We start from the raw sequence: 12731 nt of genomic DNA, 5'->3' as shown, positions 1-12731 counted from the left end.
CCTTCGGCTCGGGTCATGATCCCAGGGTCCTGGGATCGAGCTCCGCATCGGGCTCCCTGCTCCGTGGGAAGCCTGCTTCTCCCACTCCCACTCCCCCTGCTTGTGTTCCCTCTCTCACTGTGTCTCTCTCTGTCAAATAAATAAATAAAATATTAAAAATAAATAAATAAATAAATAAATAAAAATAAAAATAGGGACACCTGGGTGGCTCAGTAGGTTAAGCATCTGCCTCCTTGCTCAGCAGGGAGCCTGCTTCTCCCTCTGCCTGTTACTCCCCCTGCTTTTGCACTCACTCTCTCTCTGACAAAATCTTTAAAAAAAATTTTTTTAATCTTTATAAATAAATAAATGGGCAAAGGATGTGAATAGACATTTCTCCAAATAAGATATACAAAAGCCCAATACGCACATGAAGAGATGCTCAACATCATTAGTTATTAAGGAAATGCAAGTCAAAACCACAATGAGATACCACTTCACCCACTAGGATGGCTATAATTAAGAAGATGAACAATAACAAGTGTTGGTGAGGATGTGGAGAAAACAGAATTCTCATACATTGTTAGTGGGAATACAAAATGGTGCAGCCTCTTGGAAAAATAGTTTGGGAGGTCCTCATAAAGTTAAAACATAAATGGGGGTGCCTGGGTGGCTCAATGGGTTAAGCATCCGACCCTTGGCTGACTCTTGGTTTTAGCTCAAGTCATGATCTCAGGGCCTCAGGCTCCAAGCTCAGCATAGAGTCTGCCTGAGATTCTCTCTCCTTTCACTCTGCCCCTCCCCCACTCACTCACAAGCGTGCACACTTCCCCCCCAAATAAATAAATATAAAATCTTTAAAGTTAAACATAAATGCATCAAAACACCCAGCAATTCCACTCCTGAGTGTATATCCAAGAGAAATGAAAACATACATCCACAAAAAAAATTTTTTTTTTTTTTTTGAGAAAGAGAAAGAGAAAGAGCATGGGGGGGTGGGGGCAGAGAGAGAGGGAGAGAAAAAAATCCCACGTAGGTTCCACACTCACCATAGAGCCCAATTCGGGGCTCAATCTCATGACCCTGAGATCATGACCTAAGCCAAAATCAAGAGTCAGACACTCAACCAACTGAGCTACCCAGGCACCCCTCACACAAAAACTTTTACATGAATGTTCACAGCAATATTATTCGTAATAGCCAAAAATGGAAACAACCCAAATGACTACTAAATGATGAATGATTAACAAAACATGGTATCTCCGTAGAACACATTCCATAGAATGCAATATTATAAAAAGGAATGAAGTGCTAATACATAATATAATATGGAGAAAACTTGAAAACACTATGCTTAGTGAAAGAAGTCAGGCACAAAAAGCCACACGTATGATTCCAGAACAGGCAAATCCATAGACAGAAAACAGCTTAGTATTTGCCAAAGGCTTGGAGTGATTGCTAATGAGCACAGGGTTTCTTTTTGGAAAGATGAAAATGTTCTGGAATTAGATAGCAGTGATAGTTACAGAACCTTATGAATATATACTAAACTCTATACTTTAAAAGGATGAGTCTTATGATACTGTAACCTATACCTCAAAGAAAAATTTTTAACAAAGAATACACTATTACGTACTCAATCAGCCATCAAAGCAATGTTTTCACATATAGTATAGACATCACTCCACTTCCTAATGACAGGAGAGGGAAAAAGGCAAATATTATCTTAATATTACTACGAAAACAGCTGTGACTCAGAGATCCCCTCAAAAAGGTCCCCAGAGTTTGAATACCACTAGCCTAACCTAACACTTAAATACTTAATAACTGATCAATTTTACTTTAAATTTTTATTTATTTTTTATTTTTTTTATTTTTTTAAAGATTTTATTTATTTGACAGAGAGAGAGACACATCTAGAGAGGGAACACAAGCAGGGGGAGTGGGAGAGGGAGAAGCAGGCTTCCCACGGAGCAGGGAGCCCGATGCGGGGCTTGATCCCAGGACCCTGGAATCATGACCTGAGCCGAAGGCAGATGGTTAACGACTGAGCCACCCAGGCGCCCCAATTTTACTTTAATTTTTTAAAGTTTATTTAAGTAATCTCTACCCTGAACACAGGGCTTCAATCTATGACCCTAAGATCAAGAATAGCATGCTCTTCCAACTGAGCTAGCCAGGTGCCCCTGACTGAGCAATTTTAATGACAGTTATTTAAACTACAGTGTACAGGTAAGACTGACAAAATGCAAGCAGATTTCACTATTATATGTATAACTCACACTTTACATTCTTAAAATATATTTTTTTCTTACAATGTATTTTTTGACAACCTATGTAACTATACTGAACTTAACACCCTCCGCATACCAAATTTTGACAACCCAAGCTTGAGGTAAACACAGTAGTGGTTAAGAGCTCTGACTCCAGACTCAGACACCCTGTTCAAATGCTAAGTCTGCATCGAACTAGCTGTGAAATCTTGTCCAAGATACTTAACCCTTCTGCACCTCTTTTCCTCACCTGTAAATGAGGATAATACAAAAGGGTTGTTGTGAAGACTTGAGTTAATACTTAAGATCTTTAGAAAGAAATTACACATCATAAAATTGCAGTAGGTTATCTATTATCATTGTTGTTGTTGTTGTTTTTAAGATTTTATTTATTTATTTGAAAGAGAGAGAGAGCAGGAACCACAAGAAGGGGCAGTGGGAGAGGGAGAAGCAGGCCTCCCGCCAAGCAGGGAGCCCAATGTGGGGCTCGATCCCAGGACCCTGAGCCGAAGGCAGACGCTTAACGACTGAGCCACCCAGGCGCCCCCTATCATTGTAAATCAAATACCCACTTAAAACTACCAGACTATTGGGGGAACTGGCTGGCTCAGTCCGTGGAGCATCAACTCTCAGGGTTCTGAGTTTGAGCCCCTCGTTGGGTGTAGAGATTACTTAAAAATAAAATCCTTGTAAATAAATAAAACTACCAGACTATTATTTGACTTATAGACATACCGATTTCTTCTTGAAAGTACAGGCTGCTTTGTGCAAAGATGAGCATTTTGCTCATTTTTGCTGATGAACACAGAGCTTGCCGGAAGCCCACACTCCCCAACCCCCCATCCTATTGCTTTCTAGTGCTAAACTAGAAATTAGACAACCAACCCAAGTCAAGGAATGAAAAAACTTCCTAAGTAACTATAACAAGTGATTTCTTCCAAAAGTATTTTTATCTCAAAAGAATCTTCTAAGAAATTTAACATTCAGGATCCTCAAAAAACCAGCTGTTTTATCTGAAATACAGCAACTAGAAAGAGGAGAAAAGAATGGCATGAAAAAGGGTGCTTGACCGTCCACCAAAAACAGGGGTAAACTCTGTTGGTAAGGAAGCTGAAGAGAAAGAAATACTAAATTAGGAGTCAGAAAACACACTTCTAATCACAACTCAAACACTATCTCACTTGGTGATCTTGTTGGCAAAATAAAAATCCAAAGGCCTTAACATACACAATAACCTTCCCTATCTGGCTAGTGTTTCCAACCACTTCTCTCACCACTCTATCCATAAATCCTCAATTCTTGCCACATTGGATTTCTCACTCATCCTACTCTGAGCCCCATAACAACTTATCATCTTTGCATAGGCTACTCCTTAGCTCTGGACCTGCCTCCAGACTATCCCCTTTTCTACCTGGCAAATTCCTACTCATCCCTCAAGAGCCAGCTTCTTCCCTCTGAACTCCCATGATCTAGTGTGTTATAATTTATCTACATTATATGCAGACTGAGTTCCCTGAAGGGAGAGACTGTCTTCAATAATTTTGTATCTCTAAAACCTACCAGTGTCTAGCATAATGTACAAATGCAAATGTTTGATGAATGATTAAATGACTAATGAATGAGTAACCTTAGGCAGTTTACCCTACAAAATTGAGAGACTACTTATACATCTGAAAAGCAACAGGGCATATGTAATAGGAAGAACACACTGAGCTGCTCTGAATCTAACTCTATGATCTTCAGCAGAGACTGAACTCAACTACAAAAAAAGATTTCGTAGGGTTGTTACACTGAACAAGTGCAAAAAATACATAAGCATGTCTAGCACAATGCCTAGAACAAAACAGTTACTCAAATGTCAGTTTCCTTTTCTCTCCCCCTTAACTCAGGATAATTATGGACACCCAATGAATTAATTTGATATGAAAACAATTTAGAAACTGTAACACATACAAATTAAATCTCTCACTTAAGTGGAAAAAAAATCTAAACTGTTCATCTTTGCATTTTTTTGGATTTGTAAGAAATACTTGGGGACATCATGCTGGTTTTTAAACATTTCCCCAAATTACACAATTATCTAGAATTCTAGAATTAAAACTTAAACAATCCTAATTCACTTACTTCAGTTTATTTTTTTTTTTTAAGATTTTATTTATTTATTTATTTGAGAGAGAGAGAGAGAGAGTGAGAAAGAGAGCACAAGAGGGGGTAGGGTTAGAGGGAGAAGCAGACTCCCCGCCGAGCAGGGAGCCCGATGTGGGACTCGATCCCGGAACTCCAGGATCATGACCTGAGCCGAAGGCAGTCGCTTAACCAACTGAGCCACCCAGGCACCCTCACTTACTTCAGTTTAAGCAATCTTAATTCTTCTATGATTAAGAAGAAAAAAATCTACATATCACCTATCCTGCTGTAGACTATAGTGTTTTTTCCTTGCTTTAGGTCTTTCAAGAACTCTTCTTTTTTAGGACATATTGCAGTAATGACTTTCACTGAATTTTGTAACATTATTTTATGGATCCCAGCATTTGTAGCTTACTTTAGAAAATAACACATCTCACTGAATTGTTATATCAAAATGGTCTGATTTTTTTTTTTAAGGCTAAACAAAATGTACTGGCATCAGCATTTATAGGTAAGTCTTATTTATTGTCTGAAAGCAGAAACTTTCTGTAAAAAATAAATTCAAAAAACTTTCTCTACCCACAGATCCTGATTTGACATTCTATAAAGAACACAACATTAAAAAAAAAAAAAAAAAGGAACACAACATAATTGATGCTTATTATGCATGTCAAGGTTAACTCTGAGGTCAAAAAAGGTTCTCTTACTAAACTGAATCTGCTCTGAGAACTAATAAAAATTCTCCTTAAACAGCTTTTTATTAATCAGAAATATTTATAATTGCAATTATAAATTTTTATGTTAAAAGGTCTAAAATTATAACGCAGACACTGTACTGTTCTAGCTAAATGAACTAAAAATAAAAGTAAATCTCTGTGTGATTTAGGAATTACAAAATTGAACTAAACTTATGTGCACGATAACATCTTGTAAATTTATCTGCATTGCTAACAACTTGACCTAAGACAATGAAAAGACCTTAATTTCCTCTTTGTACTCAGACATTTGCTACATTTAAAACAGTAAATGTCAATAACTTTCACTTCCGCCTCTGTACTATTTCAAGGAAGCTTTTTCATTTTCCACACTAGTCAAAAATTGCAAATAACAGGAAGATTTACCTAAAAGTTCTTTTTCAAAGCAACTTTCTTTTGTTTATATTAACCATCACATTTTTAAAGCATAAAATGCATAAAATTTCAAAGCATAAAAAGCTTATCTTCCCCAAAGTATATGGTTTTTAAGAAGCACTCTTTAAAATTTGTTTATAAAGGCATCACAGCACACTAGACACTAGTGAATTCATTAATTATCTTAAAGCAAGCATTCTAAATGAAGCAATATTTCAAAATTTTTCAAGTTGTGACTATTAAGTACTAGGATGCAATGTGCACCCATTTTTAAGGAGACCTTACGAGGGTGCTAAGCCTAAAGAAAATTTCAGCGTACAATTTACTCACATACAGAACATGCTGACTGATACCAACAACAAAAAGTCAACTTTTTCTTTTTAACCATCCCACAATTCATCTCCCTGGTATGGCACCCTCTTAAATTGTCGTATCCAGTTGGGATTATCCAGTTTTATTAGCTAATAGTTCTCATTACTTTAGAAACAGGATATGTTCTGTTTCACCAAGTGTTACACATTTCGATACTACAAGACTTGGCGGGGGAGAGGGGCGTTTTGGAAACAAAAGGTAATCTGATCCACTACAGCTAATTACTAAATGCACGCCAACAATACACAATTTGAATTGCCTTTCTAGACACTAAAAAGATCACAAAATGAAGTAGAATGTCACATGTGTAAGGAACTACTTTTGTATCAAAAATATATCAAAATGAAGAAACATGGTATACCGAAAAAAGAGCTTACACAAGGTTCAAAATTCATCTGAGTAAAGATCTCATAAACTTATGAAAAGAAAATGTTCAATCAACGTTGTTAAAATAACAGTAATTCATCCCATTCAGGTATGACTAGAAACCTCGACGATGTGCTTCTTTCAGGTCTAAATATCTCATTCTTTTGCAATCCGGATACCAAAAGGACCTGAAACCTCTCGCGGAGGCGTGCAACACACACGGCTAGTGCTGTCTGTTTACAAATACGAATCTCAGTTTCCCACGTCAAAAGCGTTCATTATCACCATTCGACTGGGGGGCGGGGGAGAGAGAAGGCGGGCGAGCAAGAAACGAAATCCACACAGACACCTCTGCCTTCTCTCTTCCCGACAAAGGGTGAGCCCGGAGAAAATATTTATTATGTATTACATGAGTGTGTATATTTGCATGTTATATGTGTACATCTATATCTACGGGGGGGAAATGAAAGAAAAAGCATACATGACAGGGAATCGTACTGGACCCAAGAGAATGCTCACACCAATCCCGTTAACTCAAAATCCGCCTCCCGGGTCTACAGGTTTCGGCCGGGAGCCGAGAACCTCAGCCTCTCTGTGAAGTTCGGCCCCCAAAGCGCCCCAATGCCCTCCTCAGGCCGCCAGGCCGCCGCCGCCCCTACCTCCCTTATCTAAGCCTTCCCATGGGACACCCGAAGCCCATTCCGGCAAAAAAAGAAGTGTCAGGCCCCAAGGGGGCGGCTGAGACACGCTCGGGCCGGGCCCCCGACACCTGCGAGGCTCGGCACCTGAGGAGGGCGAACAGGGAGCCGCCTGGCCTTCCCGGAGCACACCCCCTCGGCGCCGGGCGCTGCGTCGCGGCCGGAACCTCCGTACCTGCGAGGCCCGCGAGCTACAGGCGCGCGCGGCGCCTCCTCATCTCAGTGGCTCCCGCTCCCCCCGCCGCCGCCGCCGCCGTCACTGCCGCCGCCGCTGGAGGCCGGGACACGACGAGCTCAGGACTCCACCGCCATGTCCGCCGCGCCGCGAACTGCATTGTGGGGGGGAAGGGATGGGGTGGGGGAGGAGGAGGGAGAGGGAGAGAAAAAGGAGGACCCGCTGAGGGGAGGGGGCCGAGGGGAAGCCAGGGAAGGGGGGAGGGGAGCAGGGAGGGACGGAGTCTTGAATGGAGTCCTGATCCCCGAGAGTTGGGCAGGGGAGAGACGCGGAGGAGACCGGGAAGAGGAGACGCAGAGGAAAGAGTTCAGGGGTCCCCTCCCTTGGTTCTGGGGGCCCCAGGGCGCCTGTTAAACCCGGGCGGAGGAAGGGGGGAGCGGTAAACACCAATGGGGGGAGGGGCCGCGTTTGGAGGCTTGTGGCGGCGGCGAGAAACAATAGGGAGGGGCCGAGGTGGGAGAGCGACGCACTCACACTCTGGCCGAGGAAAGGGGCGCGCGCGCGCGCGAGGACACTCGTTAGCCCGCGAGGAGGGGGCGGGCCCTCTAGTGTTGGGGGAGGGTCGAAGTCACCGCGGGGCTCGCGAGGAGGGGCGGGGCCACCGAGCGGGGGTCGCGAGCTCCCGCTACCCGACGGGGCCCCACTCGGGAGAACGAGGACGCCGGCGTGCCTGAGCAGGCTGGGGTTACTGACACTGCCGCGCCGCTCAGCTCTAGCTCCTGGGCCTCCCGCCCTATCGAGGCCCCCAAGCGAAAAGAAGGGCCAGAAAGCCGCCTCAATGCCTTGTTCCAAAAGCTACCCCCCGCCCCCGACGAAGGAAGCCCGGCGTTGGACGTGCACCTTGTGGCCTGGCACACGGACCGGGCCTAGCCCGAGACTCCGCGGACCCTCGGCGCCTAGCGCGGGCTTCTGAACATCAAGGGGGAGCTGGACGGAGGAAACCAGGGTCGACACCCGCCTATTCACCTTTGCCACAAGCCCACCAAAGCTGGAATTCTTTTCTTTTTAAAACGCAGCCTATTTAGGATCAGCAGAAAAATCTTAACATGCCCCCACCCCGGGAAGATTTCAAAAATAATTTCACTCGGGTTTGCAATTAACTACCACCCCCTGGGCCCCTTTTTCCTTTGCTTTTAATAGGTTCTTCTGCATAGTTATTTGAAGTCACGATCCGAGAGGACCTATGGTTTAGTTTGGTTTGGTTTGGTTTTTGTTTTGTTTTGTTTTAAGAGCCCAGCCTTGGACATTATTCAACCAACGTCTGACTTCAAATTGGACAAATCACACAACTACAATCCTTGCATTTGACACACACTAGGCAGGAAAAGGGTAGAACAAGGATGGATGTGATGGTGAAGGAGAACCGCTAAATCTTAAGTATTTACAAAATACTGTCTAATGAAATTTCGTATAATATGTCTCAAAGGATAGAACCTATGAGAGGTTACAAAGAGAAGGATATTCCTGTGTAGTCCCATCTACTTCCCACTATATCTCAGAACTGAGTATTTATCTGTTTATGTCCATTTGAATTTGAAGCTTGTGAGAAGAGACCAAGTATTGCCCACTAAGTGCTAGGCCTTGAGCTGGGGACTTCACATATTTCACTGCATTTAACCCTCATAACAATCCCATGTGGTCAGTACTATTGCTCCCATTTACAAAGAGAGAAGGAGAGCTCTCAGAATAAGTGCATTTTACCCCTACTTGTCTGATGCCACGGGGCCCAGATAGAGTGCGGAGAGTAGTGGATTTCAAGTCAAAAGAGCCCTGATTGGCTTCAGAGCTTAGCTGGATGACTGGACAAATATGCCTCTGAGTTTCCTCATCTCTAAGTTTTTAAAGGCAAAAAAAAATCTACTTCACGGGGATGATGTAAGGAAAACAGCAGGACACAAAAGTTAAAGCCTATAGCGACATCTTATAAGATGATACCAACATGTCCTTCACTTTAGTGAGTGATACCAGTGTCCTTGGAACAAGTTCAATTGAATAAAATTTCCTGATTACTTAATTTAAGAGCAAAGCATTGAGTTCAGTACCAGATTCCCGTCTCCAAAAAGTTCACCATTAAGCAAGGAAGGTGGTTCTATTAAGCTACAATAAAAGCTAGAGGTCATATTAACAAAGGCCTGGGCTCATACAGAAGAAAGCATGATAAATTCCACTTGGGTGAGGCTTTAATGGAAGAGGTAGAAGCTGGACCTTGGAGGCTGGCCTGCTATGTGCCAGACACATGCCGGATTCAGAAAACATCATTTAGTCTGAAGTGTGCAGAAGATAATGAGTCTGAAAATAAAGGCTGGGGCCAGGGGCGCCTGGGTAGCTTAGTCGGTTAAGCATCTGACTCTTGATTTTGGCTCAGGTGGTGATCTCAAGTTCATGGTCAAGTGGTAAGATCCAGCCCTGCCTCTGCACTCAGCGGGGAGTCGGCTTCAGATTGTCTCTCTGCCCTATCCCTCCCCCACCCTGCCGTGCTTTTGTGTTTGTGTGTGTGTGTGTGTGTGTGTGTGTGCGCGCGCGCGCACGCGCTCTCTCTCTCTCTCTCCCTCTCTCTCTCCCCCCCCCAAATAAGTAAATCTTAAAAAGAAATAAAGAAAGAAAAGCTGGGGCCAGACTGAGAATCCCAGTGCTTCTCTCTTCTTATCCGTTCGAGGTGACTCTGCCACCTTTCCTATTCCTCAAGACCCAGCTCAACTCCTATCTCCTTTTTTAAATATTCCTGATCACATCCCCTCCACTGAATGTAAACCATCCTTTCTCTGGATCCCTACATGTTACTTTTATAAGTCTGACCCCAATAGAATATAAGCTTGAGTACAAATACTCATATTTGTATTCCTTATAATACTTACATACTCGTTGAGTTAAAATTAAACTATAATCTTGTGTATCATCACAAAGTACATGTAGAACAAATATTATTTCTACTTGAAGAATGAGGAAACTTAGGACATAAGAGGTTGAATTAGTCACCAGGATCATAAAGTAAGTCACAGGCAGGACTAGAATACTAGCCCTGTGTTCTTTCCATTGAATCCCCTGAATCCCAAACAGCTTACTGAGAAATAAGACAGTAAATGACTGCTCTGAGAAAATGCACTGAGGATTTATATCTGATACTTGCAAGGTTAAGTCTCTAAATTTAGCCCTCCAGTACAGAACTTCTGGGAGCACAATTTCATCTCAACTCAGGTGAAAATTACTTGCAGCTAAAGTCTTATTTCATCACAAATAACAAGAAATATAATTGCCCAGTGGATCAATATTCATATTCTATTCTCCTCCTAGGTGATAGAAAAACTTAGTCCAAAAATCATATTGGATGAAAAGGTGATCTGGTAAGTAAACCAAATCACAAGAAAGGTACCTCAGAGATAAGTCTGCTCAAACCATGTCGATCTGCAGGTAGATCATAAAGGGAACAAAGCACAGAGGGCTATATATGCCATAAAAACAAAAACAGGCTTTCTCTTGTAGTTAATGGGGAGTCACTGAACTTATGTAAGCAAGAAAGAGATATGATCTGGTCTGCTAAAAGTTTTCTCTGAGCTCCCCCCCTTTTTCCTAGATACTTGATTTCTTCAAGGAGAGAGACTTAAGTGGTTGGTAACCTTTTATAGACCTTGTCTGATGATGAGCTCCATACATATCACCCTCGATGATGTGGTCCTATGCCTTCTTCATGTTTGTATTCCCAGTACCCAGCACAATCCTGACACACAGAAAGTACCTAGAAATTACTTACTGACAGGCTAAGTTGTCTATAAAGTAGAAGATATGTTCAAAGTTGAGAACTTTTGTGATTCTTATTTATAGCATGTAATACCAAACATCCTAACGTAGTAGGTTTTCACCTCAAAAATAGTGTAAAGGATCTATTTCTTTTTGTCTTTTTGCATTCTTAAAATTAAATAAGCTAAAATATGTTTAAATATCTATTATGGGGTGCCTGGCTGGCTCAGTTGGTAGAACATGCGACTCTTTTTTTTAAAGATTTTATTTATCTATGAGAGAGAGAGAGAGAATGAGAGAGAGAGAGCACATGAGAGGGGGGAGGGTCAGAGGGAGAAGCAGACTCCCTGCCGAGCAGGTAGCCCGATGCGGGACTCGATCCAGGAACTCCAGGATCATGACCTGAGCCAAAGGCAGTTGCTTAACCAGCTGAGCCACCCAGGCACCCAGAACATGCAACTCTTGATCTTGGGGTTGTGAGTTCAAACACCATCTTGGGCATACAGCTTACTTTAAAAAAATAATAATAAATGTCTATTATATGGTAACATTCACCAAAAATTAATTCCCTTTCTTCTTAAAATCGAAGTTTGTTCTCATCTGCCCCAATTTGGATTTCATGTGCCCTTACACTCACTAGCACATGTGTATACTTGCTACGCATTAATTCCATTTAGTTTGTTCTGAGAATTCTATGTGTGGAATTTTAAGCTACAGCCACACCCTCTGGCTTACTTTCTTGAAACGTTAGAAACAGTCTTTTTTTAAGATGGTTGTTTTTTGGAGGGTTTTTGTTTTGTTTTGTTTTGTTGTTTTGTTTTTAAATTTTAGTAAGGTCTGAGAATTAGGAAGGACAGACTTCACAATACAGTTGGATATATCAAGAACATAGATACATGGCAGGAAATGATGCTATATAGGTAACCTAGGACCACATCTTAAAGGCTATGTATGCCATTTTATTTTATTTTATTTTTTATTTTATTTATTTATTAGTCAGAGAGCGAGCAAGCAAAGCAAGCAAGAGAGTGCTAGCACAAGCAGGGGGAGCAGCAGAGGGAGAGGAAGAAGCAGGCTCCCTGCTAAGCAAAGAGCCCAAAGCGGGACTCAGTCCCAGGACCCAGAGATCATGACCTGAGCCGGAGGCAGACGCTTAACTGACTGAGCCACCCAGGCATCCCTATGTATGCCATTTTAAAAAGCAGGCCCTTATCCTGAAGTTAATGGGCAATCATGGAATATTTACAAGCAAGGCAAAGAAATGATCAGGTCTGCCTTCTACAGCAAAACTTACAGGTGATCATCCAATTTCTGTTTGAATATTTATAGTTATAGAGAGCGCATTCTTTCTCAAATCTATGTATTCTAGATGTTAGAAGTTCTTCCTTCGCTGAGTTGAAATCTTCTATAATGACTTTTTATTTTTTTTATAATTCTGATCTCAAGAGTAACATCAGGCCTCTTTTTCTTCATATATAAAAACAAGGATATGGGGTGTCTGGGTGGCTCAGTAGGTTAAGCCTCTGCCTTCTGCTCGGGTCATGATCTCAGGGTCCTGGGATCAAGTTCTGCATCAAGCTCCCTGCTCTGCAGGGAGTCTGCTTCTCTCTCTCCCTCTGCTACTCTCTCTCTCTCTCTCAAATAAGTAAGTAAAATCTTTTTTAAAAATAATAATAAAAAATAAAAACAAGGATGTGAACTAGAACTAGATGAACTAGGGCAGGAAAGGGGCTTAAGGTCTATAATTCTGACATGAACTCTCTTTAACTCAGCTGTTTTACCTCCCTTTAAAAATCATCTCTCCCTTTTTTCTCAA

The 12731-nt window shown here is 42.0% G+C and overlaps 1 protein-coding gene and 1 long non-coding RNA gene across 10 annotated transcripts in view; one reads left to right on the top strand and one right to left on the bottom strand.

Annotated features, from left to right (window-relative positions):
• Positions 1 to 7297, bottom strand: part of TUT4 (terminal uridylyl transferase 4) — a 124635-nt gene extending 117338 nt beyond the window's left edge. For all 9 annotated transcript variants that reach the window (XM_078073150.1, XM_078073154.1, XM_078073149.1 and 6 more), the window contains exon 1: positions 7121 to 7297. The gene's annotated coding sequence lies outside the window, so the exon portion shown is untranslated. The remainder of the gene's footprint in view (positions 1 to 7120) is intronic.
• Positions 6559 to 12731, top strand: part of LOC144381930 (uncharacterized) — a 31154-nt gene continuing 24981 nt past the window's right edge. Inside the window, exon 1 of the long non-coding RNA XR_013448191.1 lies at positions 6559 to 6623. This is a non-coding gene — a long non-coding RNA (uncharacterized LOC144381930). The remainder of the gene's footprint in view (positions 6624 to 12731) is intronic.

The sequence above is a fragment of the Halichoerus grypus genome, chromosome 5, assembly GCF_964656455.1.
Source record: "Halichoerus grypus chromosome 5, mHalGry1.hap1.1, whole genome shotgun sequence".
Taxonomy (NCBI): domain Eukaryota; kingdom Metazoa; phylum Chordata; class Mammalia; order Carnivora; family Phocidae; genus Halichoerus; species Halichoerus grypus.
This window is presented reverse-complemented; position numbering and strand designations above follow the sequence as displayed.